Below are 25,718 nucleotides of genomic sequence, written 5' to 3' on the forward strand. Positions count from 1 at the left end.
AGAGAGAGAGAGAGAGAGAGAGAGAGAGGCTCTTATGCACTCCCCAAGAGTAAATAGGTCTAATGGTCGAGTGCACGTCTATGTGAAACAGAGGAACAAGTCGATGCGTCGATTTGGAATTCGCCATAGACATGTACACGGGGGAGATAGAGAAATCACACACCGAAGGTCAAATAGGAAGAGAGTTCTGGAAGCAATAGTGAGGAGAGAGAGAGAGAGAGAGAGAGAGAGAGAGAGAGAGAGAGAGAAACGTGGATAGCACGATGCATCTCCTCAGCTTCTCTACTTTTCCGATGTCTCTTGAATTGGGCAGACATACCTACTATTTTTCCACATCTTCTCTGCCCACCACCTCGACCTCACACTTTTACACCTTTTGGAACAACTCACTTAAGTGTCTCTTTTTTCCAAAATCGACCAAACATGACACTAAAGAATGGATCTCTACGATAAAACGTCTATGTGAAAATCAGAGCAAAAAAAACCAAGAGCGACCCAGGGAATATTGTAGTTTTAGCTTTTCCTGGGCGCATTTTTGAGCGTGAAGTTACACAAGTACTCTGACATATTCTGACTTATGCTTGCTTTTCTCGCTCTTCACAAACTAGGCAACTTCTTCGCTATGGTTCTTAATGTCTGCCGAGACTGAGCAGTAAGGCACTTAACGCAGTGCTTAGTGTATTGAACAGCGCGTAGTAGTCTTTACAGTCTTACATGTGATAGACTTGCGCGTCGCCCACTTCATGCAAGTGATGGTGGAAGAAAGCTCCTTCCACTGGTTACTTACAATATGCTCCTGACAATGAACCGAAGCATTTCGAAACAAACATCAGTTGAGAAGATTTCAAGAACGAAACTCATGAAAGCCATCTTGGGTTTGTACTGCACGATCTATTTCAAGCCAGCCTAATGAGCAGGTTATTGCCGGCATGCCAAGGGGAAGGTATGAGCAAACTTCCACCTTCTTATCATTTTGATTTTTGAAATAAAGTTTATCTAAATGCTGTATAGCGAAAAACTCAACTCTGAAAGGGTATATGTACCGTTGTGTGTCCTAGCTCTTGCACCATAGCTCTTGCTCCAAAACAATGAAATATCAACCTGTGGTTTTCTGGATTCGTAATATCGCACATCACTCTCTTTTTGGTGCGGGTGTGGGAAGTGTGGCCTGGGTGGGTGTGGACGTCTTCTCTCTCCGGGTTCCCTAGCCTTGCCTGTTGTCAGGGGTCACCCTTCTCAAAACAGTGGTGGATGGTAGCTTGTGTCATCTAGTGCCCCTGTCTTACTCCGGTGTATCTCAGGGAGAGGGAGAAGAAGTCCCAAATCCCACAGGCTGAAGAAACCTGTAATCTGCGGCAGTGACCTTGGGCATGATCATATGAATAAGCATGCTCTGTAAATGAGCATGCTGTGACCTGTTAACGGGCCAAGCAGGTCATGGGGCAGTACACATGGCCGGCTGCTAAGGATGCCACATCCTTGGCGGTCCGATATTTATCCAGGGCCCATGCTGAAGAAACTTGTAATTTGCGGCAGTGACCTTGGGCATTCGGCTGTTCGGTTGTTGTAGTTGAGGTAACAACTGCTCCTGACGCTCTTGCAGCTCCTTAACAAATGCCCCGGGACATCATCACTTAGAATTTGTAGATTGATAATTCTCATTCGAGTCCTTGATGTCCTTTCATGAAAGGGTAAATTCATAAATGCAACCATGAATTCGCTTTCATAGGCGGTGATTACTTTGTGCAATCAGGTGGTCCTATTTCTTTTAGGCATTTGGCTGTCCAAGTTTTAGCAAATAGCTGTCTAGAATAAACCTTTGGATCTCCAAAGTCCTTCAACAACGATGTTGTCGCTTGCAAGGATATGTTGTGTTAATTCTTTCCCCTTATCTAGACTTGGTTCTGTAGGATCCACGGAATGTATTTCTTTATTACATTCGAACTCAATCCTCTAAAAGAAGAACAGATCCAAATGGAAAATTTTGATGCAAAATATAAATCGAAAATCAAAAAGTTAATTAGGTGTCCTTGGCTGACATTCTTCAAGGTAAGGATAAAGGATATTGGGATAATCAAGCAAAGATTTTTTTGTTCATCAATTTGATTTTCCACTCGTCCTCTTCTGCACCTCCTCTCTTCCACCTTCACCCCTGCTGCACCTGCATCTCCATCAAACGCTCCTCTTTCTCTCCCACCTCTACCCCCGCTGCCCGTGCACCTCCGCTTGCTGCCTCTTCCCTCCCTGGTGCCACCTCTCTGTCTCCTGCCCTTCTTTGTGCTCCTACATCTCCCCACGTTCCTCGCTCCTTTATGGTTAGTGCCCATCCCACGTGGTGGGTTCATGCATGCAGAGTATTTTGGGGATGTTTTTGGTTCTATGCTGTTAGACTTACCATTAGGCAAAATTTGGACTCACAAAGGGGCCCTTTAAAGAGTTTTACTTTACCTCTTTCTACCAAAACGGGCGCATGGATAAATTTTTGCAAATAAATTCCAAAGTTGGCGGAGGTTTGACAGTTAGAATGTCCTCTTCAAGCTCTATCTACTGATATATAGCACGCCATGAGATTCCTCATATTTTATAAGATTCTTTTTTTGATTCACCTATGATGTGACAACTCTGTCGGAATCTAAGTGAATAAAAAAAAAGAATCTTCTAAAATATGATAAATCTCATAGCGTGCTATATATCAGTAGATAGAGCTTGAAGAGGACATTCTAACTGTGAAACCTCCGCCAACTTTGGAGTTTGTTTGCAAAAATTTATCCATGTGCCCGTTTTGGTAGAGAAAGGTAAAGTCAAACTCCTTAAAGGGCCCCTTTGTGAGTTCAAATTTTGCCTAATGACCACTCTGGTGCTTCACAGGTCTAGGGCATACTTGTGCGGCTAGTATGTCTCCGGGCTGGCCATCCATAGCCTAAGGTTTTCTTGGTCCGGCCGGCCGTCCACTTTTGTCCGGGCGTCCTCATATATTTCCATATATCATTTTTCTGTTGGGTCGTGGGGATTTTTATCAGGCCTTGCCCTACCTCCCCTTGGACACCTATTTATGGGGCGAGGGGTACCCACTTTGATATCTCATCTCACAGAGATCACACATCTGATTGTATTGGGTCTTCTGCTCTAGTAGTCAGTGGGGGGCTGATCGCCCCCTCTTCACCATCTCTGGCGTTTGTCTCTCTCTCTCACGCTTCCGCACACGCGCACTCTCACATGGTATCATCAGCTTCAGGCTCTACCTATTTTGAGGCACTACATCGCATCAGGTTCTTCTCCCAAGGGCTGGATCAACCAGTGTTTTTGCAATTGGAGCCATATCTACCTACATCAGCCAGGCAAGCATAGAAACGAGAGCCATTTCTGTCGTGGAGGACCTCATCTCAACATGCGTTTTTTGCAAGAAACATCAGATCTACTGATTTCCCTGCTAGCGCTACCATTTCTGGACATCTTTGTCGCGGAAAACCCCTCTAGATTCATTTGCGTTTTTTACCTTTATCTGCATTTTTGGGTTTTCAGCCCATTTTCGGTGGTTTTATTGGTCACTTTGTGTCGTTGACACCTTCCACAAGTTGCTGGGCACCTAGGGTACCCATCAAATCAAGCCTTTGTTTTTTCAGCAAACAGAAAGTGTTTTGGTGCTTAGAATTGCAACAAAAGTGTACTGCAAATTGATCTGCGTTTTTGCAGCAGGAGGGCAACGCTTAGCTTCTAACCCCGGATCTCGCCACCACCTACCTGGCTTTGCATGGGTGCATTGCCGGCGAGTAGCCTCTCCGTCTTCATCAGATTTCAACCATTACCCCTTGCTGTTTTCTCTATTTTCAGCCCATCTAGGGCAGTGAGTGATTCACCACCCTTCCCATACTCTGCACCACTCTGGACCATGCTCGGAGCGTACGAGCACGCTGAAAATCGCTGGACAGCAGCGTTTTCATCACCTCGCAATTGCGTTTTTGGGTAGACAGCAGCCACTTGGCTTTTGTTTTTCACGAAGGATGAAGTTACCTCTTGCCAGGTGTCACAAAGTGATGACGTGGCTACCGACAGCAAAAACCCTAATTTTTGCCAGAAACCCTAATTTCTGCCAAAAACCCTAAAATTCCTGCAAACCCTAGTTTCTGCCAGAAACCCTAATTTTGCAGAAACCCTAATTTCTTGAAACCCTAATTTCTTGAAACCCTAATTCTAACTGCTGGTTGAAACCCTAAAATGGCTGGAAACCCTAAAAGCAGGTGACCATACCACGTGGCAGCAGTGTACAGATATTTCCGGAAATCACGGAGGTGAAAAAAAAAGCATTTTTTTTGAGCGACGCAAATCCTAGCTTTTGGCTACGCTTTGGAAGATAGAGAGAGAGAAAGGCATAATTGCTTTATTTTGCTCTCATTGAGAGAGAGAGAGAAACTGCTTTTGAACTGAAAGCTTTTGGGGCTCTGCTATTGGGCATCCCTTGTAATCTTTATATACACGGTTTAGGGCTCACTCTGCAAAGCATCTGGACGCAGAGTCTGAGAGTGAAACCCTAACCGCTCTTTGTTCTTTGACATTGATTTAATACATAAAGAAATACCGAAAGGGACGCTAGTCTTTGGGGCCAATATCTCTAGGCACGGAACTCCGCCGGGCTAGTGCAAATCTATTGTGATCTATGAATTGTTTTGAAGTGGTTATTTGGTGCTGTCGCGATTGATTCTTGACTTGGAGTGTCCAAGTCTGTTACAGTGGTATCAGAGCACGGCCGATTTCTCTTCTGTGGGGAATCCGATCCCCAAATTTTTTTCCGCGGCACCTATGGCTTCACACAAGGATTAGTCGACTCCCTCTGCATCTGGAGATGCGGGCAGGGATCACAACGAAGATTCCGGCAGAGTATGGCCCGCCTCGGCCTACTCAGGCGGAGCAAAGAGAGATGAAGCGTCGTCAATTGATCGGAGATGCAACAAAGATGATGCTCAGTTTTGCGAAGGATCCGGAATTGGCAAAATATATGAGCGAGACTTCTTTTCAGGAAGTGCATGCGTAGTGGCAGAAAACCACTACACCACCCCTGAAACCCGCTCTCAAGAAACCTTCTGATCACAAATAGTATTCAGAGAAAGAATTACAAGAGGTGGTTGATGCACGGATTGCTAAGCTTTTTGACGCGCAGAAGAAAGCCAAAAAGCACGGCAAAAAGCAGAAGAAAGGCACTGACTTCCCGGGATATTTGGGTCATCAGTTGACATTTGACAAGGCAAAGAAACAGAAGAAGCGTGTTCGATTTGAAGGAGTACCCAGTTCTTCTTCTTCTGACAGTTCTTCTAGCTCTTCAGATTCGAGCGAAGAAGACAGAAAAGGTAAAAAGGGAAGCAAGAAACAAAGCTTCGGAAAGGGCAAGAAAAAGGCAAAGAAGGCTAAATCTCGCCGAGAGACTGACAATTCTATTGAGGACTCGTCTACAAACAGCTCAGATTCCGATGACGGAAACTTTTATGCGAACAAGAAGAATTTTTACAAAGCCAACCAGTATGACTTTCTCGAAGATAAAAGCAAGAAAGTCCGAGAGTTTAAGGAAGGTGGCCACTCGATCAAGTTTGATACTTTTCAGGATACTCAGATGCTTCGAAGGCTTTGTCTTTTATACAGCAGTTTGACATCGCTTTCGCGGGAGGATGCTATTCAGAGCATTCCAAGATTCGGAGAGCTACCTCTTACTTTAAGGGGAATGCTCGTACTTGGTGGTCCACGCTTCTTTTAAACAAGATTGCACCAGTTAAATGGCTAAAATTTAAGAAGCTTTTTATTTCTTCTTGGTTGACGCAAGAATATGAACGAGATGTACGAGCTGCTTGGAACCATCTTCGGATGACCAAGAAAGATACAATCAATGCTTACTATGAAAGATTCTGGAGCTCTTTTCTACCCGCCTCTTCATTCAAGAAGATCTCGTTCAGAGAACAGATTGAGCGGTTCACCTTGGGTCGACCTACAGAGATCCAAGATCACTGCTTGGAACAGAAGTCGGCTTTTATTCAGGAGTTGATGAGTCATGCGAAGCGGGGCTTTGTCATTCACTCTGGCAGTCTAACCTATCCCACATATGAGGCCACGACACAACGAGCCGAATAGATTTATGGGAATGAAAGTAGAAAGAAGAAGGGCAATTTAGAGAAAAAGGATGCATGACCCAAGCTTACTCCTGAGGAGAGAGCTCGCTTCATCAGAGAGGGGAAGTGCTTTGGATGCGGGGAACATGGACATATCTCCGCGAAGTGCCCTAAAAAGGCATAGAAAGAACAGAATGATAAAGACGACGACAAGCCTGAGAGTTCGAGAGCAACTGAGGAACATGGCAGGAAAGGCAGATAGAAAAGCAGAACGGGTACCACATGGCGTGGGACCTGCACCGAATCAAATGAATGAAAGTACTAAAAAAGGGGCAAGGTGAAGGATCAGGAAGCTCTTTTGAAGGAGCCAAGGCCAACTTCTTTTCACTTGGAATTGGCGGCTCGATTTGGAATTACGCCCGACAGACTGACGCCACAGGCGGAGGTAGTTCGACTGGCACCCGGATGGGATGTTGGTTTGCAATGACAGGGGTGTTCAGGGCACGCGAGTGACGTCACTCAGGATCCCTTAGTACCACAAGAACTACGCCGTGGTTGACTACCGGGCCGAGAAAGCGACTTTGATAAAATGAAGGGCTCAGAGATTGTACTTGATGAACTTTGGTTTCTTTACTCATTCTTTTGGGAGAGAACTGAACGATGGATAAAGGTTGAATATGTTTTGACCTGACCAAAAGAACGCCAAGATTTTTCTCCACACTCATGCCGATTGCTTTTCAGAGGGCTTGAAGATCAGACCATTGACGTGATACCTGGAAGCACGCCACCGAACCGGCCACCTTATCGTGTGAGCCGAGTACAGAATGAAAAGAGTATGAACCCAATGAAAGACCTCTTGAAAAAGGGTCTTGTCCAGCATAGTACTTCACGTATTGCTCTCCACTATGGTTGGATTTGAAGAAAGACGGATCTTGGAGAATGTGCATTGATTATAGAGCTTTCAAGAAAATCACCATCAAGAACAGATTTCCGATTCCTAGGATCGATGATATACTCGACAGATTACAGGGATCCTCGTGCTTCAGCAGGATTGACCTGAAGAGTGGATATCATCAGATCTGAATCGCGCTGGGAGACGTCTACAAGACAACTTTTCGGACGACTTTTGGGTTATTTGGGTTTTTGGTGATGCCTTTTGGCTTAACCAATGCTCCTGCGACATTTAACCGGATGATGGACAAGATTTTTCGAGAGTACAGGCTATTTGTTGGCACTTTCTTTGATGATCTCATTGTTTTCTCCAAGAATGAAGCAGAACACAGAGATCATATGCTTCAGAGATACATTTTGTTTTTGGGACACTTTGTCTCAGCAGCAGGAGTGCAAATGGATCCGGCCAAGATAGACACTATCCGTGATTGGCCCGATTTGAAGAATGTCCATGAAGTTGAAAGCTTCTTGGGATTGTGTTCGTACTACAGACGGTTCATTCGAAAGTTTGTAGAGGTTGCTTCCCCTTTGCATATCTTGATACAGAAAGGAGTCCCTTTTCTCGTGGGGATACACAGAGGTGACTGCCTTTCAGACATTGAAAGAGAAATTGACTACATGACTAGATTTGACTTTGTCGGACTTGCAGAAGTCATTTGAAGTATTTTGTGATGCTTGTGGTCGTAGTCTGGGTGCGGTCTTGATGCAAGAAGGCCATGTCATTGCTTACAAGAGCCGATTGTTCTCTAGGCCGGAGATGACAATTGATTTATGAGAGAGCTTTTGGCGGTTATCCATGCTCTTACTCAGTGGCGGCATTACCTACTGGGAGCGGATTTTACTTTCTGTACAGACCATCAAAGTTTGCGCCACTTCTTGTCACAGAAGCAGCTTTCGGAAAAGTAGATGCGGTGGGTGAACATCTTGTCACAGTTTCACTTCTAGATTGTCCACATGAGCAGGGACAGAAGAATGTGGGGACAGATGCTTTGTCTCGAAAGCCGTTGGTTCTGACTATTTCCGTGATACATCATAGGAGCTTCGAGGATATGGTCGATCAGTATGCCACAGATACAAATTTTGCAGATTTTTTTCACACGGATACGGGATGGGGAGACAGTAGCAGGATACTCCATTCGGGAAGGCTACTTGATGAGAAAAACCATGTTGTGCGTTACACAGCCGTTGAGGGAACAGGTTATGATTGAATGCCACTGTCCACCTTTTACGAGTCACCGCGGCATTGCTACCACCATGAAAGGGGTAGAGAGATACTTCTCTTGGCCGAGACTTGAAAAGGATGTGGAAGAGTTTGTGCGCAGTATGCCAGAAGTTAAGTTTTGACAGGCATAAGGCACAGGGATTGTTACAGCCTTTACCCATACCCACCCGCTCCTGGGAAAGTATTGCAATGGATTTCATTTTTGATCACTACGATTTTCCAATTACATGGTACGTCTGAGACGATTGTCTTTGACAGAGACCTCAGATTTATGAGTTTGTTTTGGAAGGCAATTTGGGAGAACATTGGCACGCGGTTGCAGTTCTCGTCATCGTTCCACTTGCAGACTGACGAGCAATCTGAGATTGCCAATTCAATGGTTTTAGATTTATTGAAGTCTTGTATCTCGGATCAGAAGACTCAATGGGAAAAGAACTTACCTTTGGTGGAATTTGCCTACAATAACACGATACACTCTTCGACGGGGAAGACGCCATTTGAGATTGTTGAAAGTGCTGCGAAGGTTCCATCCTTCCTGAGCACGAAAGATTAGATATTTGAAGCGGATGAATATTCGCGAGATTTGGATACGGCTTTTGACAAGGTTCGCAAGACTTTGCAGAAGTCTCAAGAATGACAGAAAAAGGCAGCGGATCGTCATCATCGCGACTTGAAATTGAAGGAGGTCGATTGGGTGCTCTTACGTTTTGAGAAAAAGGGAAAGGAGAGGCTTTTTTCAAAGCTTAGTATGCAATACTACGGACCTTTCCAATTTACCGAAAAGATAAATGATGTCTCCTTCCGATTGAAACTGCCAGATACTTGGAGGATTCACAATGCATTCCATGTGGGTCTCTTGAAACCTTTTAAGGGTGATGTGCCTGATGATGGGGAGCCTGATGAGCAACCCGAAGTGGAAGAAAACGAGGAGACCCTTGTTCCTGAACAGATTTTGGCACATAGGGATACGACGAAAGGTAAAGTCCGAAGGCGGTTCTTGGTTAAGTTCAAGAACTTTCCTGCATTTGATGCGAAGTGGATGGAGGAGGAGGACCTAGCAGATGCTCCTCGGATTGTGAAACTTTACATCGATGTTTTGGTTTAGCATAGTCTACTCCAAACGGAACCCCGAAATTCAGCTTGGCTGGAGATCTGGTGCAGTGGGATGCACAAGAGGGGAGTTACTCCGCTCCTTTGTCAACAGATGCCTTGATTTTGATACTAAAGTCACCGATGTCTCTTTGAGCTTCAGGGATACTGAGAGCTGACAATATTCTGTTGGATGACTTTATGAAATGGAATTCTTGATAATGATACTGATTTGTTCTTGACTTCTTCTGAGTGCAGGAATTGATAGACGAAATGACTACAGCATTTTGGTCTGATTGATCTCGAATAGACATGGTTGCAATAGGGGCTAGTCAATCGGACATCGATGAGGTCCCGATTGGACCTAGATGCGATTGCTAGCTACATTGCTGATAAATCATGGTCTAAGATCCGAATGAATATTGAATGTCATGTGATGTCCTGTGATGTCGTGTGATGTGACTGTCGATTGGTACATGTGCTAGATGTGTTGTCACGTGAGACATCCAACCCTATGTGTCCGTGGACAAGCTACAGCATGATCAGGGTTCAGTCAGTCCAGTCAGTCTAGATTTAGAAGTGATCTGGCACTTTTGTGAGTCTATTCGTAGACTGTACATGCCCAGTCACTTAGTGTAGATGCATATCCTCTGGTTGCACATAGCATGATCATAAGAATTCCCATCAGAATCCATTAGAATCAGTTAGGGGATTTTTCCAGTAGCCTATTTTCCCTATTTTTGACATTTTTCACTTATTATTTTTAAGTGACTTCTCAACAAAAGTAGGTAGGGCAATTTTGGTAAGTTTGTATATAAGCAAACTAGAGCTAGCACTATTTGGCAGAAGAGGCAGCAGGAGCACATGCTCAACAGGCACCTTCTCAGCAGGACCCCAAAGGCTTCTAGCGTTTTTGCTCCTTAGCAGTTTGGCTAGCGTTTTTGGACCAGACACCGCAGATCAGCCAGCGTTTTGCATTTGCAGAGCCATGGCGACAAGACCACAGCAGATCAGCCTAGCGTGTTTGCATCTGCAAAGTCCCGGCGACAGAAACCTCATTTTCAGCCCTAGCGTTTTTGCATCTGCCAGCAACCTTAGCGATTTGCAGATCTATCGCGACAGAATCAGCCCTAGGACCAGCGTTTTCAGTTTTCAGCAGTTAGACATCGCAGATCAAGTCCCGAACCTCGTAGATCTCACCTTCCCGCAGTAGTTCCTTGCCGCAACCTCAGTTTCCTCAAGGTTTACAGTTTCAGCCCGGAAAACGCAGATTTCAGCATCTGCGTTTTCAGCGTGTCGTCGTCGCATCGTCGCCATCGACATCGTCACCGACATAGAGTCAGAATTCAGCAGATAGAAGAATAGCAGATTTCAGCTCATAGCGTTTTTTGGACAGCAGTAGAAAGATTGCAGATTTCAGCCCTTAGGTCGACTTCGTCATCACCGTCGTCATCGTTGACATAGCCTAGACTTGCATCAGTTTCATGCATACCATTTGTACCAGATTTTGCAATCATAAGTAGACCACTCTCGCCGCCGACGAGAGTGGGGCCTTCGGAGGAGGGTTGTACGTCTCTGGTGTCGTATCTCTCTTCTCTCTCTATCTCTCAGTCTCATACACTTGCACGCATAGTGTCCATTCACTTTGTTGTGATCATAGCACTTTCCACTAAGAACTGAAGGCTCTCCCTTCCATAAGAACTAAAAGGAACCTTGAGCACAGTTTGGAGCACTCATCTTGAGCGAAGCGCAAACAATCATTCCGCAGCACCTAACATGTGTGTTCCTAGTACGTAGGTACTAACAGTCAGTGTCTGCTAAGACAGTTTATGGCTTTTGTCAGCGGTCGATTACAATGCTTTCAAGAGGGGGGTATGTCACAAAGTGATGACGTGGCTACCGATAGCAGAAACCCTAAAATTCGCAAATCCTAATTTTTGCCAAAACCCCTAATTTTGCAGAAACCCTAATCCTAACTGCTGGTTGAAACCCTAAAATGGTTGGAAACCCTAAAAGCAAGCGGCCATGCCACATGGCAGCAGTGTACAGATATTTCCGGAAATCACAAAGGTGGAAACAAAAAAAAAAAGCATTTTTTTTGAGCGACGCAAATCCCAGCTTTTGGCTACGTAATTGCTTTATTTTGCTCTCATTGAGAGAGAGAGAGAGAAACTGCTTTGAACTGAAAGCTTTTGGGGCTTTGCTTTTGGGCATCCCTTGTAATCTTTATATACACGGTTTAGGGCTCACTCTGCAGAGCATCTGGATGCAGAGTCTGAGAGTGAAACCCTAACCGCTCTTTGTACTTTGACATTGACTTAATATATAAAGAAATACCGAAAGGGACGCAAGTCTTTGGGGCCAATATCTCTAGGCACGGAACTCCGCCGGGCCAGTGCAAATCTATTGTGATCTGTGAATTGTTTTGAAGTGGCTGTTGTCACAAGGTGGACACCACGTGCCAATAGAAAAGAACAGATTCAACAAACTTTTAGTACTTCAATAACAATTGAAATGAAAGAGAGAGAGAGACGACACGCGACACGGAGTGACGGAATTCCACCCCAGAGTATTGGCCTCAAACCTTAGCGCCCCTTTCGGTATTTCCTTATATTGCATCATCAAAGTACAAGCCGGTACTCCAGACTCTGCACCTCTCCAGGAAGCATGCTAGAGAATGAGCCCTGGCCTCATATTTAAAGGCCCTTGGCCTAAAAAGCAATTGCAGTGAAAAGCCTTCAAACTTAAAAGCATCTGGTCCAAAAGCAAAGCCAAAAAGCTGTCAGCGTAAATCACGGAAATTCGTACAGCCTGCCACGTCATCAATCAACGCAATTTTTGAAAATCTGCTTGCTGCCTTAGGGTTAGGGTTAGGGTTTCTTCAGTTTAGGGTTAAGGTTTCCAGTATTAGGGTTTGCAGGTTTTAGGGTTAGGGTTTCTAGAATTAGGGTTTACATGTTTTAGGGTTAGGGTTTGGAGAATTAGGGTTTGCAAGTTTTAGTGTTAGGGTTTTCAGAATTAGGGTTTCAATAGTTAGGGTTTCTGCTCTCGGGCAACCACGTCATCACTTTGTGACACTTCTTCTGCTACTTGTTCTTCTTAGGGTTTAGGCCCCTCGGCCGGTAGCTCCGTTCTTCAGTAGGTCGACACGTCAGCAGTTTGTTACATCTCCCCTTCTTGAAAGAGAGTAATCGTCCTTGATTACAACATATCTGCAAAACAACTCAAGTTAGCTCAAAAATTTTCGAGAGACATTCCGAGGGACAATCAATTTACTCTTTTTATTAAGGAGTTAGCTTCTTCTTTCTGCTCTTTTGATCAAGGAGTTAGATTCTCCTTTCGTCCAGATCGGAACTCTTGATATTCCGGTGTAGTAAAATTAGCCATCACACCCAGACCGTACTGATCTTCCACGGGTGTCTTGATGCACTAAAATTACATACCTAGGCAATCTCATCCAATTAGGAATATTCAGTGGTTGGCACATCACAATGCAACACAAATGCTTACATATGCATGTTACAAGACATGGAAACATAAAGCCACCGATGAACACTCCTCCCGCATAACCTAACAAGGTCCGGGTCGGGAGATATTCAACGACTCCCTCATCACTCCTCCCGCATAACCTAAAAAGGTCCGTGCCGGGAGATATAGAGGCATTCTACAACCAAACGCCCCCAGACCGCAGCCTGCGTCGTTTGGAGGTGTTGAGAGTAACCACTGCTCAGACTTCTTAATACTCCTCCTGCATAACCATCCAGGTCTGGGCCGGGAGTCACAACAACAATTATTTTACAAGCATACAACCAAACGCTCCCGAGGCATCGGCTTGCGTCGTTCGGAGGTTTTCTAGCATACAACGGAACGCTCCCCATGCATTAGCCTGCCTCGTTCCGAGGTTTTCAAACATACAACCAAACGCTCCCCAGGCATTGGCCGCGTTGTTCCGAGGTTCAAACAATACCAAAACAATATTTCTTACTTCTCCACCGGGAGTAAAATCACCAAATCATTGAAACCAGTATCAAACCAGAGTCAAACAATTCAAATCGGCACCAAAACAGGTTCAAAACAGATACCATCCATTTCAAACAAATTCCAAACAGGATCACCAAACAAGTTCTCAAACAGATTTCAAACTTAAAAAGCAATCTCGACATTAGTCGAGCTCGAAAAGTCGTCTGACTTTCCATCCTGAAACTTGCACCAAAAATTAGGGTTAGGTTCATTCCATAAGGTCGTAGCCGAGCACAACATGGTCTGTCAGCTCTTGGACAAACAGTGTTCAGAAACTATATAACTTCGGACATTTTTTTCTTGAAAGCTTGCCAAGTACTTGGAGTATGCTGCTTGGTAGCTGTAGACATCAACATCTGCATGGCACTGCTTTTGAGAAAAACAGTGACTTGAAACAAATTTGGATCCTTCTCTTGCAAGTGATCTTAATTGGCTTATGCCCTGTAAAACATGAGCGGTGAAGACGGGAGCGTGCCCGATGCGCGATGAAGTAAGGGTGGGATTGGCTAATAAGTCCGAGTTGGAGGTTGGAGGCCGAAGATACCTCGAATAAAATCTGTCTCCTCTTTTGTAGGACCGGTATGCTTTTAGAAAAGCACACGCCTAATGCTCTGATACCACTGTGACAAGGCGGGCACCACGTGCCAATAGAAAAGAACAGATTGAACAAACTTTTAGCACTTCAATAACAACTGAAATGAAAGAGAGAGAGAGAGGACACGCGACACGGAGTGGCGGAATTCCACCCCAGAGAGTATTGGCCCCAAACCTTGGCGCCCCTTTCGATATTTCCTTATATTGCATCATCAAAGTACAAGCCGGTACTCCAGACTCTGCACCTCTCCAGGAAGCATGCCAGAGAATGAGCCCTAACCTCATATGTAAAGGCCCTTGGCCTAAAAAGAAATTGCAGTGAAAAGCCTTCAAACTTAAAAGCATCTGGTCTAAAAGCAAAGCCAAAAAGTTGCCAGCGTAAATCACGAAAATTCGTACCGCTCGCCACGTCATCAGCCAACGCAATTTTTGGAAATCTGCTTGCTGCCCTTAGGGTTAGGGTTAGGGTTAGGGTTTTTGCATTTTTGGGGTTAGGGTTTCCAGAATTAGGGTTTCAGCAGTTAGGGTTTTTGCTCTCGGGCAACCATGTCATCACTTTGTGACACTTCTTCTGTTACTTGTTCTTCTTAGGGTTTAGGCCCCTCGGCCGGTAGCTCCGTTCTTCAGTAGGTTGACACGTCAGCAGTTTGTTACAGCTGTCGCGATTGATTCTTGACTTGGAGTGTCCAAGTCTGTTACAGTGGTATCAGAGCACGACCGATTTCTCTTCTATGGGAAATCCGATCCCCAATTTTTTTCCTGCGGCACCTATGGCTTCACGCAAGGATCAGTCAACTCCCTCTGCATCTGGAGATATGGGCAGGGATTACAACGATGATTCCGGCAGAGTATGGCCCGCCTCGGCCTACTTAGGCGGAGCAAAGAGAGATGAAGCATCGTCAATTGATAGGCGATGCAACAAAGATGATGCTCAGTGTTGCGAAGGATCCGAAATTGGCAAAATATATGAGCGAGACTTTTTTTCAGGAAGTGCATGCGCAGTGGCAGAAAACCACTACACCATCCCTGAAACCCGCTCTCAAGAAACCTTCTGATCACAAACAGTATTCAGAGAAGGAATTACAAGAGGTGGTTGATGCATGGATTGCTCAGCTTTTTGACGCACAGAAGAAAGCCAAAAAGCACGGCAAAAAGCAGAAGAAAGGCACTGACTTCCCGGGATATTTGGGTCATCAGTCGACATTTGACAAGGCAAAGAAATAGAAGAAGCGTGTTCGATTTGAAGGAGTACCCAGTTCTTCTTCTTCGTCTTCTTCTTCTTTTGACAGTTCTTCTAGCTCTTCAGATTCGAGCGAAAAAGACAGAAAAGGTAAAAAGGGAAGCAAGAAACAAAGCTTCGGAAAGGGCAAGAAAAAGGCAAAGAAGGCTAAATCTCGCCCAGAGACTGACAGTTCTATTGAGGACTCGTCTACAGACAGCTCAGATTCCGATGACGGAAACTTTTATGCAAACAAGAAGAATTTTTACGAAGCCAACCAGTATGACTTTCTTGATCATACTGGTAACTTCCATATTTTATTATGGAGAATCTTGTCGGATTCTCGAATCGACTATCATGGTGCAGCATGATTCGAACTCTGGTAGACTAGGCAAAAGTACAGAACTGCATGCACTAGCCATCAGATCAAACTGCCATCGCTGATGAGGTGCTCACCATTCTACTATAAAAAAATAAACGATGTCTCCCGAGTCCCCCCAATCCTCGTCCAATCTGCTCTCGAGTTGCAGTTCCTCACTTTGCTCACGCATCCGCTCCTTCACGCGTCCACTCGTAACTTCAGTTCCTCACTAGCAGCAGGTGCGCAGTGGCGATGCTGAGCATGAGATTGCTTCACTTTCCTTTCAAAATCAAAAGGCATCAGTTGTGATTCCCCTTTAAGGCGATTTTTTGAGGATCGTAGGGGCATACTCGAAGATAAAAGCAAGAAAGTCCGAGAGTTTAAGGAAGGTGGCCACTCGATCAAGTTTGATACTTTTTCAGGATACTCAGATGCTTCGAAGGCTTTGTCTTTTATACAACAGTTTGACATTGCTTTCGCGGGAGGATGCTATTCAGAGCACTCCAAGATTCGGAGTGCTACCTCTTACTCTAAGGGGAATGCTCGTACTTGAGATAAAAACAACAATATCAGCTTTCTATCTCTTTTAATACGCATGCCCAAAATATGCTCTGCATCACCCAAATCCTTCATAGCAAATGCTGAATTTAGCTTACGTTTCAGAGCATCAAGACTAGTCTTATGTTTCCCGGCAAGCAGCATGTCATCAACATAGAGAACAAGAATGATGGGACTACCATCTTCATCTCTTTTCGTATACAAACAATGGTCTGCATGCCTGAATTTAAAGCCTTGAGACAACATAAAAGTGTTAAACTTCTTATACCACTGTCGTGATGATTGTCTCAAACCATACAGAGCCCTTTTCAGTTTGCATACAAGTTCCTCACGTGTAGGAACTACAAAACCTTCAGGTTGTTTCGTGTGTGTGTCCTCTTCAACGTCACCATGCAAAAACGCTCTCTTTACATCCATTTGATTCAATTCCAAATCAAGCACCGCAATGAGAGCAAACTGGAGAAAATCAATTCTTTCTTGTGCATATCCTTTTGCAACCAATCTTGCCTTGTACTTTGGTTTTTCATCCACAATCTTAATCTTGTATACCCATTTATTAGGAAGAGCCTTTCGCCCTTTAGGCAATGGCACAAGATCCCAAATATCATTTACATTCAAGGATTTCATTTCCTTTTGCATTGCAAGCTCCCACTTACTGCTTGGCTCACATGACTGAGCTTCTTCATAAGTAAGAGGTTCACCCTCATCTGTCAACATTACATAATGCGAAGAGAGATTAAATCTCTACGGTTGCTTTCTCAAACGAGTTGACCTATGTATCCAATGATCTACATTCTCAGGCAACGGTTCTACATCATAAGGCAACTCATTTTCAGCTCTATCATGCTGTTGAAAATCATTTTCAGTCAATTCAAGTGGCTGTCCATCCTCATTAGGAGCACCAAAATCATGTCCTACCTCTTTTGGATCAAGGTTAACCGGCTGATTATCAATTTCAGCTTGCGGTAATGCATCATGAGGCTCTTTTTCAACATCAATGGGTGGCACGGAAGGCTGAAATATGATTGTTTTCTTGTCAGCATCAGATTTGTAGCATTTTTAAGCAATTTTGCCTCATGAACACAACATGTCGGCTGTGTATTACCTTTCTAAACTGTGGTAACTACACTCTATAGCCCATTTCACCTTCTTCCCCATAACCTAGAAAGACTCCTTTAATGGACTTCATATCAAGCTTTGTTCTCAAGCCATTGCGTACATGAACAAAAGCTTCGGAGCCAAATACTCTCAAATGATCATAAGAGGCAGGTTTGCCATACCAAACCTCCTCTGGAATGTCATTTTTCAGTAGGAGAGCGATTGCAAATATGAACTGCAGTTTTCAATGCCTCCCCCCAAAACTCTTGGGAAAGATTAGTGGTGGACAACATGCAACGCACTCTCTCGCATAAAGTACGATTATACCTCTCAGCCATACCATTAGAAGACGGATTATAAGGAGCTGTCAACTCTCTTTTAATCCCATTTTCATCACAAAAACGTTGAAATTCAGCAGATACATACTCTCCTCCATAATCAGATCTGAAACATTTAAGCTTAGTACTCTGTTGCGTAGTGACAACAACATGAAACTTCTTAAAAGCATTAAAAGTCTCACTCTTACTTTTCAACAAATGCACCCATCCTTTCCTAGTACAGTCATCAATGAATGTAACAAAGTACAATGCACCACCAAAAGACTTAACAGGCATAGTGCATACATCGGAGTGAATAAGATCAAGAGGATTAGCTTTGCGAGAGACACCAGAGTAATAAGAAGATTTGTTTTGCTTTCCATAAAGACAATCGTTACAAAAATCCAAGTTTTTGCCTTTTACATCAACCCTTTTCAGAGAGGAAAGCACATCATTACCCTTTTGGCTCATATGGCCAAGTCTCTTATGCCACAATTCCGTGTGTGAAGCAACTTCAGCAACAACAAGAAACTTGCCAGGCAAAGCTTTGCATCGAAGATAGTAAAAATTACCTCTTTTAGACCCTTTTGCAACAAGCATAGAGCCCTTAAGCAACTTCCATGAACCCCCAACAAAGATGGTAGTATAACCATGTGCATCTAACTGGCCAATAGATAGCTAACTTTAAATGTCCGGTACAAACCTGACATCATTCAACACAAGCTCTTGACCATTGTTAAGAGCCAAACGCATAGTACCCATTCCCTCAATATTGCAAGCAAAATTATCACCAAGGTACACCTTGCCATAATTGCCTACAGCATATGTAGCAAAACACTCCAAAGATGGAGTCACATGGAATGAAGCACCAGAATCCACTATCCATGACTGGGATAGGCCATCATTAGCATTGAGCAATGCATCAATGACATCTTTCTTCGAGATAAGCATGTCTTCTGTATTAGCTATCACCAAATCTGAGGGGCATGAAGCCGCAACCAAGATTTCCTCAACGTCTGACAACTCCTCAATGACCACACTAGAGGATACATTTCCATTCTCAGCATCTCTGGAGGAATCACCTGCTGATTTTCCCCTTTCTTCTCATCTTTTTTCTTCTTATCTTGCGTTTCCTTCTTCCTTTCCTGCTCTTTCTTGAAATACCTGCAATCGGGTTTCTTGTGACCTTTTCTGCCACATTGAAAACAAGTAACATCCTTATCCTTTGTCTTGCTCTTACTTCTATTTTGAGTTCTGTTGCCCGCATCACGCTTTTGATTTCTACCTCTTGCATTGTAGGCAGAACTGCCACCTTCCCCACTAGACTTGCGTCTAATCTCTTCATTGAGAATAGACCCTCTCACACCGTCATACGTGAGGGTGGGATTGTTGCTCAAGGAGACAACCAAGGTTTCCCAAGTATCTGACAATGTCATAAGCAAGAAAACAGCTTTCAACTTATCATCGAATTACTGAAGCCCACTGTCCTGCAATTGACTCAACACACCTGTAAAAGCACTCAAATGCTCAGAAGCTGACTTCGAGTCATCAAGCTGCATATTCACCAACTTTCGCATCAAATGCACCTGGTCCAGAGGTGTGGTGTTTTCATAATTGGACTTTAGCTTTTGCCATATTGCATAAGCAGAGTCCAAACGCTTGATGTCCGTCAAAATGTCATCATTGATGGCCATTTTGATGTAGGCCATAGCCTTCTTATTTAACTTGGCCCACTCTTCGTCAGACAAACCTGGCGGCTTATTCTCTTCCAGTGCATCTCACAATCCTTTAAGAAAAGGATACCTTGTATGCGTTCTTGCCAGAGGTCGAAGCCTTGACCATCGAACCGTTTCCCTCAAACTTTTAGTGTCAGATGCGGAAGAGGAAGAAGCCATTTTAATTCAACCACAAGTGTGTATACAAGAGAGATGCAATAGGCTGAAAATTTTAGCAAATAGGAGCAACCACAAGACTTTGCATATGATAGACCGTAATTTCTTTACATGAAACTGTCCAAATCTGAAATTTCAGTTGAAAAGTGCAATTTCAAGCACCTGTACTCAACTTTTCACTCAATTTGTCGCGACAAACATCAATATCAATACATGTGATCCCATAACTTTGGTACACCTGCGTATTGCTGTTTTGACCTGTTATAACCTGTAAATCATCTGTTTTAACCTAAAAACAGTCTGTTTTGGGTAGTTTTGGCAGTTTTGGTGACCTTTCGACTCCGGAAGCAAGGGGCTTCGCGATGGAAGCGAAATTGGTCGCGGGAGAGCAATTTTAACTCACTGTCCAGCAGACTACGCAGGGTTGTTTTGAAACCCTAGGGTTCTGATACCAGTTGAAAGCGCGAAGCAGAAGGTACCGGTAGGTGTGCGTCGCGATGTAGTGCAGGATTGAAGCAAGAAGCAGGAGGCGGAGTGTAGCAGAGAGGAAGCGCTAGAGATCGAAGCAGGGAGAGAGAGAGAGCTCACATTTTTCAAGAAAACTCAATAAGTGAGTTTTAGGTTTTCCCACTTTTATTATAAATGACTTTAAAAAAATGCATCCAGGTTCGGTTCAATATGAACCTGGCCAAGTATGAAAATGTACAAAAACAAGGTTATTTAGGCCTTTAACCCAACAGATCACACATCTGATTGTATTGGGTCTCTTGCTCATGGTAGTTATGGGGGACTGATTGTCCCCTCTTCACCATATCTTGCGTTTGTAGTCTACCGTCTCTCTGCCTCTCCTCTCTCATGCTTCCGCACACGTGCACTCTCACAGGAGGCCCCTCGTCTTGGCTATTTCCGTGATCCGTCATAGAAGCTTCGAGGATATGGTTGACCAGTATGCCACAAATCTGCACTTTATCGATGTTTTCACTCGGATACTGGATGGGAAGACAGTTCTTGGATATTTCATACGGAATGGCTACTTGATGAAGAAAACGATGTTATTTGTCACACAGTCTTTGAGGAAAAAGGTCGTGACAGAGTGCCACTGTCCACCGTTTACGAGTCACCGCGACATCGATACCACCTTGAAGGGGGTAGAGCGTTATTTCTTTTGGCCGAGACTCAAGAAGGATGTGGACGACTTTGTTCGCAGTTGTTTAGTTACTAGTATGCCAAAAGGTCAAGTTTGACAGGCATAAGGCACAAGGATTACTACTGCCTTTCCCCATTCACACCCGCCCTTGGGAAAGTATTGCAATGGATTTCATCTTTGATCTCTCGAAGACACAGAGTGGACATGATGACATATGGACTGTCATTGACATATTTAGCAAGCAAGCTCACTTCATTTCGGTGAAGAAAACAGTCAAGCCGGACCATTTAGCGAGACTGTTCATTGCACAGATATTTCGGTTACATGGCATGCGTGAGACAATAGTCTCCGACAGAGATCCTCGATACACGAGTTTGTTTTGGAGGGCTATTTGGGAGAACATTGGCACACAGTTGCAGTTCTCGTCATCTCTCCACCCGCAGACAGATGGGCAATCTGAGATCGCAAATTCAGTTGTTTTGAATTTGTTGAAGTCTTACATCTTTGAATAGAAGATTCAATGGTATTTTTTTTGCCTTTGGTGGAATTTGCCTACAATAATACGGTTCACTCTTCGACGGGGAAGGCGTCGTTTGAGATAATTGAAGGTGCTTCGAAGGTTCCACCCTTTCTTAGCACACTAGACCAGATTATTGAAGCCGACCAGTACACGAGGGACTTGGACACTGCTTTTGCCAAAGTCCATGAGGCTTTAGAGAAGTCTCAAGTACGACATAAGAAGGCAGCATATCGACATCGACGCAACTTGAAATTAAAGAAAGGTGATTGGGTGCTCTTTACATTTTGAGAAGGCACGCCTAAGGAAACGAAAGGGAAAGGAGCGGTTTTTTCCAAAGCTTAGCATGAGGTATTATGGCCCTTTCCAGATTAAAGAAAAGATAAATGATGTCTCCTTTCGACTCAAGCTGCCCGATACTTGGAAGATTCACAATGCATTCCATGCGAGTTTTTGAAACCTTTTAAGGGTGAGGTGCTAGTTGATGGGGAGCCAGATGAGCAACCGGAAGTGGAAGAGAGCGATGAGATACTCGTTCTTGAACATATTTTGGCACACAAGGAAAGAAAAGTGAAAGGTAAAGTGATTTGGCTGTTCTTGGTTAAATTCAAGAACCCTCCGGCATTGAATGCGAAGTTGATGGAGGAGGAGGACCTAGCAGATACTCCTCAGATTTTGGAACTTTACCTTGAAGCATTCGGTTTAGCTGCGTTTACTGCTAGAGATCCCGCAGATCAGCAGGGTTGAATGTGGTGCATAGGGATTGCACAAGAGGGGAGTCACTCCGCTCCTTTGTTACAAATTACCTGGATTGAATAGAGTCATTGATATTCCTTCGGGTTTCAGGGATATTGCTGTGCTGACAGTATTCTGCTGTATGACTTTATGAAATGGAATTTCCAAAATCGAACATGAATGATTTGTACTCTCTCATGTGACTTGTTTGAGTGCAAGAACCGAAAGACGAAATGATTGCAGCATTTCGGTCTCATAAGTCTTTATAGACATGATCGCAATATGGGATTAGTTAATTCAACATCAGTGAGGTTTGGGATGGATTTAGATGCGGTTACTAAATACGTTGTTGGCAGTCACGGTCTGAGATTTGGAATGAATTTTTTTGTGATTGATTTGTCATGTGATGTCCTGTGATGTCATGTGCAGTGATGTGACCGTCGTCTTTGTACAAGTGTTGGATGTGTCGTGTCTAGTGCGTCGATACTTAGAGTCAATGTCTTTTGAAATGGTTTATGGCCTTTGTCTGTTTTGCAAGCATAATCGAGGGCGATTACAATTCTTTCAAGAGGGAGTATGTCACAAAGTGATGACGTGGTGTAAGGTGCAGCGGATGTGAATGTTGAAACTTTGCTCAAGATGAGTGCTCCGAATTGTGCTCATGGTTTCTTTTACTTACGAAAGGAAGAGTCTTCCGTTCCTTTAGTGAGAGAGTGCAAATGATCACAAACAAAGTGGTAAACACTGTGAATGAAGGTGCTCAGAGAGAGATAGAGAGAGAAGAATATGACACCAGAATGTTGTCAAACCCTCCTCCGAAGGCCCCACTCTCTATTGCGAGAGCAGTCTATTGCTATTGATTGCACAAATCTCTACAATGCTTTGGACTCGCCGACGATGTCAACGATGATGAGGACGATGACGAGACGGGCTGAAATCTGAAAACGGTAATGGCTGAAATCTGTAAATCTTGTATCTTCTGAATTCTGACTCTATGTCGGTGACGACGATGCGACGACGCGCTGAAAATGCAGATGCTGAAGTCTGTGTTTTCCGGGCTGAATCTGCAAACCTTGGTTGATCTAACCGTGTGGCGAGGATCTGCTGCGGGAAGGTGAGATCTGCAAGGTTTGGGGGTTCTACTGCGAAGTTTGATTGCTGAAAACTGAAAACGCTGATGTCTATGCGGGTTCTGTCGCCGTTGAGAATCTGTAAAACGCTATGTTGTTCTGCTGATCAAAAAACGCTAGGGCTGAATCTAAGTCTGATGCAAAAACGCTAGGCTCTTGCTGTCGCCAGGTTGGATCTGCAAATGAAAAACGCTGGCTGATCTTGGTAGCTTGAAAACGCTAGGGTCTTCTTGCTGTTCTTGTTGAGAAGGTGCACTCGACTATGGTCTTGTGCCTCTTCTGCCAGAAAGTGCTACCGCTAGGGTTTCTTATATACTTGCTTGGCTAAATTGCCGTACCCAGTTTCCCAACAAAAGTCACTTAATAATAATAAGTGAAAAATGGCTAAAATAGGAAAAATAGGTCTATGCACTGTAAAAATGCTCCTGATGGGTTTTGACTGTAATTTGATGGTCATGGTGTGTGTAACCAGAGGATATGCATCTACTCTAAGTGTCTGGACATGCACGGTCTGCGACCCGACTCACAAAAGTGCCAGAACACTTCCTAAGCTAGGCCAACTGAACTGAACTGAATCCTTGTCATGAAGTATCTTGTCCACGTACACATAGGTTTAGATGTGCACGTGACATCCCCTCCTTTTCAAAGTGAGGTACTGGTACTGAACTGTATGGCGTCGGGAGAGATCGCCAACAGTGTCTGGAATCCTGGAAAGGACTCTTCGCCGGCCCACTCTGATGCGTGGGTCATGCGATACTTGAACTTCATAAAGGTCTGCAATGCTTACTTCTTTGGGCCGCGCCGAAAGCGACACAAAGTCATCTGTGGCTCCTTCAATGCTTCAACTTCGTCTATAGTCATGCGTCTACCTTCTTCAAGAATCTTTGAGAATGAAAATTCTTGAAACCACTTCCAACACAAAAACATGAACATACCCATTCTATGTAAAGTGATTGGAAAAATTCAAGTCTTCTTTAAAGACTGTGTATGCAATGAGATGAACATATAGACGGAGTGCCAAACCGTTCATCAAACACGCGCAAACAATGGAATCGAAACTTGTCTTTCTGATCTAAATCTATCAACTGAGGCAAATCACAATGGAAATGCCCATGCTTGATTGTCAATCCTTCTTGTGCTCTTTCTGAGACTGTGTCATGCCAAGGAAGAAACATGGAATGTGAATTCCTTGAATGCAAACATTTCATCTTTTCATGAGTAATCCGCATACATCGGTGCTCATTCATGAGTGAATCGTGTTCATCGTGCAATATGGCATGCCTGTGAAAAGGGATCACATAAGGACGGTGACTAAAATACAGGAAAGCATCACGAATGAAACACTCGAACAATGCGTACTGACTAATCATGCGCATACACATTACTTTCTGTGGGGGTTCTTGGGACCTCGATTCGAGAGCCAAGATCGGGTCTTCGTGATTGATCGAATCTGTAATGAGGTTAGCTTCACTAGACAAAGTATCAACTAAACCATCATCCTTGTGAACAATCACATCTTTATCATGCAAATCATCATGTTTGTGAATAATCACATCTTGATCATGCAAATCATCATGCTTATCATCTCACTCTTTATTATCATGCAAATCATGTGTCTCGTGCTTTGGAAAAGAAGAGACTGAGAGAGTCTCCTTCTCTTGATTCTTTTCAATCTTTGCCTGCACATTAGAAATGAGAGATGAAGAATGATGCGGCCGCCAAGCGCACTTGCTCGCGCTCACGCTCTACGGCTGCCATTCTTTCTTCGTGCCACGCTTCGTGTTGTCTATGTTGTTGTATCATCATGTCCATCATCGTCTTGACCAAAGCCTCCATAGGATTTGAAACCGGCCTGTTAACTTCAAAAAGGGCGGTAGACTTTAGACTTAAACCTTATTTGCTTTCACCCATTTAATTCGTCGCCCACTTTACCTGTACTTTCAAGACACAACAAAGGGGAGAGGGATACAGGTTGCTAGATTGCACCTGTATGAGTAGACCGACACCAGATTGGCCCCTAACTTACGCGCCCCTTTCGGTATTTCTTTATTGTTTAAAAGAGGGAATAAACGTTGTGGTTCCCTACAAGCTGCCCCGCACAAGCTTGGCTGAATTTCAATTGTTCCGGCCCGATTTTGGCAGCATAACTGTACTAGGACCCTTCACAGTCAGTATTCCCACGCATTGAATGACTTTCCCGACGCATACGGGCCCTTTGCAAAACCTGGCAAGAATCTGCAGCACGCTGAATTCTCTGTTTTCAGCCCCGAAAATGCACCAGATCACCTGTACAGTGGTCCCCTCGCGTCCCCTAACCTCTTGGGGGTATTAGGGACCGTTAGGGCCAAAACCCTAAACCTGCAAAAATACACAGCAGGCTGTAATTTACTGTTTCGGGCTCCGTTTCGCATGCCGGTCGCATCCGTAGCAAGTCCTCGAGCTCCCGCACCTGTAGGGCTACTTGCCCTTTGAATCGAACGAGATTTCTGGCATGGAACCTCTCCGAATTCACCTGTACCTGCAGGGGATTAGCCGCTAGCTAATCCAGTACTTGTGCAAGAGGCTCTTGCCTCGGCAATCGCGCATGAACCCACACAACTGTACATTGGTCAATTGAAAAGCCCACTAGAGGGGCATAACATACTGCCATAGGGGAGAGAGAGGGCAGTGTAGCGTGCAGGGCATCACTCCTGGCACCGCACTGTACATAGGAGGGAAAGGAAGCACTCCATAGCTCTTAACCTGTGACAAAATTTGCAAATGAGCCCCTCCTCCC

The 25,718-nt window shown here is 44.2% G+C and overlaps 1 protein-coding gene across 2 annotated transcripts in view; it reads left to right on the top strand.

Annotated features, from left to right (window-relative positions):
- Positions 1-511: 511 nt before the first annotated feature.
- Positions 512-25,718, top strand: part of LOC147439844 (uncharacterized) — a 127,138-nt gene continuing 101,931 nt past the window's right edge. Inside the window, exon 1 of one of the 2 annotated variants that reach the window (XM_086485581.1) lies at positions 512-943. The gene's annotated coding sequence lies outside the window, so the exon portion shown is untranslated. The remainder of the gene's footprint in view (positions 944-25,718) is intronic. The other variant, XM_086485580.1, reaches the window with a different exon arrangement.

The sequence above is a fragment of the Adiantum capillus-veneris genome, chromosome 16 (genome assembly GCF_014529385.1).
Source record: "Adiantum capillus-veneris isolate H3 chromosome 16, ASM1452938v2, whole genome shotgun sequence".
NCBI classification, from domain to species: Eukaryota; Viridiplantae; Streptophyta; class Polypodiopsida; order Polypodiales; family Pteridaceae; genus Adiantum; species Adiantum capillus-veneris.